Genomic DNA, 6,602 nt, shown 5'->3' with positions numbered 1-6,602 from the left:
TCTCTGTCCATCCCCCCGTTCTTAATTTTTTTTTTGGGATGTATCCCCCTGGCGAATGGGTATCCGAAACCGAAACCGAATCCAGCAGGGCAAACTTTCGCTGAGTCCCGGCAATTACTATCAGCCTTCCGTTTGCCAGAGGTCCCTGCTCTTAATGAAGCCATCCTGCCATTCGCATCCGCATCCGCATCCTTTTGCCACCATCACATGGTGTTGGCTGTTGGCTGTTGGCTCTTGGCTGTTGCATTGGGCTCTTAGTCTTGGTCTCGTCTCGGACTACTTTGCTCTTCTGTCGTCAGGAGATTGTCGTTTTTAATCTCAAGCGTGGTTATGTCAGGGGTGGGGTGTTATGATGGTGTTGGGGCTGGGGCTGGGGCTGGGGCAACACTTAGAGGGTAAGGGTAGTTCGACTACGGGCATGTTTCGGTTCGGTCTGCTTTTCGGGTGGGTGGGGTCTGGGGTGCCAAAATGATTGCGAAATTGAATTTTCAATTTTATTTTTCGAATAAAAAATTCAAAAGCAAAAGGCAACAGCCAGGAACCAGCAGCCAGCAACCAGAAAGGCAAAAGCGCTCTCCCGTATCCAAAAAATATTTATTGCATATAAACTTTTATTACAATTTGTGTTTATTTGCTCAACCTCTTTTCAATTAGAAACCAGAGAAAGACAGAGAGGGAGAGAGAGAGAGAGAGAGAGAGAGAGAGAGAGCGTGGTTAACGTCGTAAAACAAATCACAAAAAGTACAAAAATATGGCAGCCGAAATGAAAGAATTTTCAGCAATATCGTATGTATCGTATATATATAATATATCTACGATATACTACATTTTGCCTATCGATAATCGATAGAGCATCTTGAGCTTTTGCCGCTCTGGTCACACTATCGACTTTTCCGAGAAACCAAGCCAAGCCAAGCCGAGTGATTTTTTCTTTGTCATTTCTATAATTATTTCTGTGTATTTGTATAATTATTAAAATATGTCCAAACAGAATCTTACCGGTCGCGATGTCAACAATGACAATGGCGTTGAGCGCCCGGCCAAGCAGGTGCATATAAGAATTCAGAAGGGTTCCGGCTACAAAATGCAAACCACTGTCCAGGGCCTATCCGACGAGTACAAATTGATGAAAATCGTGCGCGCCTTTAAAAAGGAATTCACCTGCAATGTAATTGTCACCGAGCATCCGGAGTATGGGGAAGTTATCCAGGTGCAGGGCGATCAACGTCAGAGGATGTCCCGCTGGCTGGTCCGGATGGGATTGGCCAAATCCGATCAGGTGAAGTTGCACTCACCTGACGAGCGCTGTTAAGCACTCATACTCCCACATGTAAGTAGACACATTCACACGAACATACCCATATATAGTTATGCTAAGATGTTGACTTTTGTCCGCAGCAGCATCAGCAGCAGCAGCAGCAGACATGAGTCGGCACAATCGACCGACGGCAGACGGCAGCCGGCAGACGGGGCCAAATATGAAACAAATTTAAATCAACTGTAACTAGCTCTCTTCCTGGTTTAATTAATGAGAGTGACTTGTGCTTGCGGGACTGCGGGACAGCCGACGACTCCAAGGATTCCAACAAATCATTCTGCCAACACACACACACACACATACATACAGAGATTGTTTGCCAACACTTAGCCAATGGATTTCTGTATTTATTACATTTTATACATACATATATATATATGTATATATATGTAGTACAAATGACAGACTGTCGCCGACACGATGATTTGACGAAGCGAAACAGAGGTCTGAAACAAAAGAAAATCACGCAACCCACTGTCATGTCGGACCAATAATTGAAAAGTCCCCACTGCCCGCGTTGAATGGTCGTCTGGCCATGACAATCATCAATCATTTAGGTGTGTTCCCCCGGCCGCCTGCTCTGCTCCTTTTCCTGCTGTTGCGTGATGTTTGGCTGCCATCCCCCTGGGTGGGGCCGGAACTCACACAATACACGGACTTCTAAGTAATACAAGACACACACACACACACACACACACACTAATTCGATTTAAGCCGGCGAAATGTAAGGTTTGCAAAATACTCCAAGTTTTCATTTACTGGGTAACTAATTTTTGTATTTCATCAGCTAAACTACATACGTATGGAACCTGTTCAGAGAAAAGGGACAGAAGGGACCTCTCCACATCCATAATATCCCACATTTCGATTTGGAAGTCTACGAACCAGTACGACTATTAGAAATATCTTACAAAACTGAACACATCTATACATTGAAGACTGTGTGCGGCACATCTATACCACTTACTAAAACCAAACTAAATTGAAATCAAAATAATCTAAAGAAACAATCAAATGGATGGATTTGAATTGGAATTTAATTTAATTAGATGAAAAATGCACCTTTTCACAACCTTTTCATTGTATTAGTTTATTTGTTATTGGTTTACGATGCATTTACTAAATACATATTGTATATATTTGTGTTTGGTAATTGGCACCGCTTAAAAGTTGATGGGTGAAAAAAATAAAAACAAAAAATGGAAAATGGAAAAGGACAAAGATCAGGAACTGTCTAAAACAATCAAATGTACTTGCTTACTTCCGCTTAATTAATTTCAAACCCTAAATTCAGCTGTGCCAACAGACTTTTCCCGCTGCTGCCACTGCTGCCACTGCTGCCACTGCCACTGCCAGCCCGAAATGCCTCTGGGCCATTTACACATGAATGTGTGTGCGCCCGTACCCGTCCCGCTTCCGGAACGCGAGCCGAGTCCCGGGATGCCGTTGGAAAATTGTTCAACTCAAAGTATACGCATATTGTGTATGGAGCGCACTGTGTTTGTCATTGAGGAAGCATTTGCCCCTGTTTGATTTCCTTTCCCATTCCGCTCTCATTATGCACAAATTAAAATCTAATTGTAAGGAAAGGCAGCGGCCACAAATCAAGCAACAAAGAGCAAATCCCTCGCTCCAAGGACCACAGTCACGGCACCAGTCAGTACCAGTATCGAGAGTTGGAGTCGGAGTCGGAGTCGGCCGGTCAACAGCCATCCGATATTGTTCCACTCAGTGACTCCCCAGCCGGGTAACCGTGCCCGGACATTCCTTTATGCAAATTAATTTCAATTGATTGCGCCCGAAACGAAACACTTTTTATTTTGACATTCCGCTGGCGCAAACACATTATATCCTTAGATAAACGACATTTGCTTTGATGCCGCTCATGTGGACACGGGGCCGGGGTCGGGGTCGGGGTCGGGGCCGGTGCTGGGGCCGGCATAATATTGTTATTCCACAATGGGTTACCGGTGGGGTGTGGGGGCCAATGTCGATGCTCCAACTTATTAATGTCGGCGCACATTATGAGTGAGCATTTCCTTTGGCGGAGTTTGTTCTCTGATTCCAGGCTGTGCTCCATCTCCATCCCATGCTAAATATAACCACTGCCACTGGATACGATGTTTCGACGTATTGTTTTCTGGTGTCTCAAAATAAAAACTCTATAAAATGGGGCTACACTTAAAGTTTTGAAACACTTCTTTGGGACTGCCGTCCTTAATCCTCATCAGATTCTAGCATCTCCTGCAGCTTCTTCTTCTGTGGAACACTTCCTGCCCTTCTGCCACTTCCTAGCACCCTTCGAGCAGGACATGGCCTCGTGCAGCTCTGACCACGAGGGGCAGAGTCTTGGCTCGCCCTCTGAATCCCTACAAGAATTCCTGGTGGCTCTGCTCCATGTCGGTCAAAGAACATCCTTAAAACATACAAATTAAAATTTTTGTTGGTTTTGCATAGATTATTCTTAGATCAGTCTATTGGTACATATATTTAATTCTTCTGAGCAGCTATTGAGAGTAGATTTATGGACCCTGGTCTAAAGAGTCGAAAAGTAGAATTCGTTTCAGAATTCTTTACTGCCATTAAAAAGCAGCAGGTGGCGCATTTCTCGTATTTCGACACAAACCCAACGATCATCACCTCAGCGCCATCTGCTGGGTTTTCGCAGAGGATAGCCTCCTTAACGGAGTGCTTGCCTATATGTATGTATGTGTGTATGCATGTGCATATCTATATGTACAATTTCGTATAATCCTTCCAAAGAATAGATATAAAGATGCCTACAGAATCAATAGCATTATCGATATATTCCTTCTTTTTCTTTCTTTAGAAACATCTCGATGAAAGGGCTGGAATTATATACATATAGACATATTCCTAGACGGATTCTGGGTGTTCGCCGGGTCTAGTTCCGATTGGTAAGCCCAGCCACAATATAATTACCAATGCTTTGGGCCTCCCAGCCTCTTAGGATACCTGACTTATGGCGCAGAGAAATCCTCCTAATTGATGCTAAAAAAAGCATCAAAACAATCAAGCTTTAAACTGAAATTTGGAATCATTCTTTGTTTTTATATATCCGATAATCAAAGAGCATATAGGTATATTAGATTTGTGGTGGAGATGTATGTGTGTAACACCCAGAAGGAAGCGTTTAGGCCTCCATAGATTATCCATATATATTTTTGATCAGCATCAGTCTGTCCATTGTCATGATAAAAGAGGGAGAGAGACCATGCAATAGGCAACAGGCATTGGCTTCGAAACATTTAAAATATATTGTATATGTTTCATAAATCAGAAGAATACATACATACATATATGTGTATTGACAGAGTACAGGGTATAAATGTAATGCCGCTGACCTGTCTTAAATGTATTAAATTAAATGTACCAAAATGTCTTAGCTAAATATTTCGATTCTCCTCAAGAACCTGAACCGCTTGCAGGTTGCAGCGAAAGCAGTTCTTGTGGTGGATCCGAGAGGATCTCCGTCCAATCCGCGACTCCTGAATGCGGCCGTCAAGCCCGTACCCCGACGGAGGGCAATGAGGAAAAGGCAGATGGAATGGAATGAGGAAGACAGAAAACATTGGGTTTTCTTCACCTCGATTCAGCCAAATGAGCAATAAATAGTTTATAAGAATCTGAATGGAACTTCAATTGTAATGGAGTTGAAGATTTCAATATTTATTTTTTTTTAGCATTTCACATGGTTTTACACACTGGTCGAAATGGATTATCTTGAATGATAATAATTTGAATTAATTTAAATGCTTATTTAGACATTTTTTAAAACTACTTAAGAGTTTTTTTGTGATTCCAAAATGTAATACTCTTATACATAATGAGGATGACTTACTAAAAAACTCGTACCTTTATTATTCATTCAACAATACCATGATTAGTAGCTCGTTTTATTGGAAATTATAGCTACTATAGAAACAAAGTCTTCAAAAGGACGTTAAAGTTGAAGAAACTGAAGAAACACATACATATATCTTCAGGCATAGCCAATAAAAAATGCTACGAAATGTCCAATAATTTTCCTTTTCGGGGTATACTAATGATTGGAAGTATAGGGATGTGATCTATAATCTATCTATCCAAGCCAATCCTCCGGCTACTCGCATTTATTATATATACTCTAAGTAGAAAGCGATCTGGTAGCTATGACTACTTTAGACAATACTTTTGATGGTATATATTTAAAGAACCCAGTAAGTGTATTGTTTTTTCAGTGATGGATTCGTTTTCGTGCCTTTTTATGCTGCTATTCCGAAGGGAAGTTCAAGCTCAGCTCCAATTAACGACATTCCATAATTATTTGAATTCGAACCCTTTTATGTGAATCACTGCCAATGTCGAAGGGGTAATGCACGATGCGAAGAATACCAAAAGGGGTGTGGCCATTGCAACCCCTACTACCACGAGTACTACTCCATTAGCTTGCAGTCGACAAAAAATTTCATTAACGAAATCTGTGACGACGCACTCGCATTCAAATTCAAATTCAAATCCTCATCGACAACCCCATCCAGAGTACATGCATATGCATACAATGACTTTGAAGAGCCCATTTACATGTGTACATATATTGAAATAATTCCATGGGGGTGTGTGTGCACAGATTTCGTTTCAGCCCCTTACCAATTATCGTTATATACACACATACATACATACTCGTATATGCTCGTTCTTATGGGGATAAATGGACACATACCTAATCGCTTAGGTATGCACCACAATAACCCAAATACCAAGTGATCCATTACTGAAAATTTGTAATATGAATAGCCGAGAAATTGCAAATAAAATTACATATTTAATGTTTCCCCGAGGAAGACGTTTTACCAGATTTTTGGGCATTAGTTCCATTAGATAATACGCGTATATTGAGTTAGTCTTAATTATACACCAGAAGCTGTGATTTCCCTGCCGTTTCCCTTTCGACTGCTCCAGAACCCACCATTACTCATCACCTGAGATCTTCAAGATCTTCATGGATTAAAGAGAACACAACAATATTATGTGTGAGCAGATTAGATCACTTTTATAAGTATTGTAAGTAGTCGTAAGTATTGCGACACTTCTTACATTATTTTCGGTTCCCAATGCGAACGGTTCGGATCGGATCGGATCGATCAAAACTGCTGGCTCACTTTGGGTAGATTACTGAAGTTTTGGGACCCCCGAAAAAATGTATTTCATTATGTTGATTGACGATGTATAATTTGGAAATGAAATTATGATTTATACGGCTTTCCTTTGAGTAGATTGCGGT

At 41.4% G+C, this 6,602-nt stretch overlaps 1 pseudogene; it reads left to right on the top strand.

The window, feature by feature from the left end:
• The first annotated feature begins 969 nt into the window (after positions 1-969).
• LOC6599335 lies at positions 970-2,422 on the top strand (annotated as a pseudogene).
• The last annotated feature ends 4,180 nt before the right edge of the window (positions 2,423-6,602 follow it).

Source organism: Drosophila persimilis, unplaced genomic scaffold (assembly GCF_003286085.1).
Source record: "Drosophila persimilis strain 14011-0111.01,24,50 unplaced genomic scaffold, DperRS2 tig00000663-arrow-arrow-pilon, whole genome shotgun sequence".
Lineage (NCBI taxonomy): Eukaryota > Metazoa > Arthropoda > Insecta > Diptera > Drosophilidae > Drosophila > Drosophila persimilis.
This window is presented reverse-complemented; position numbering and strand designations above follow the sequence as displayed.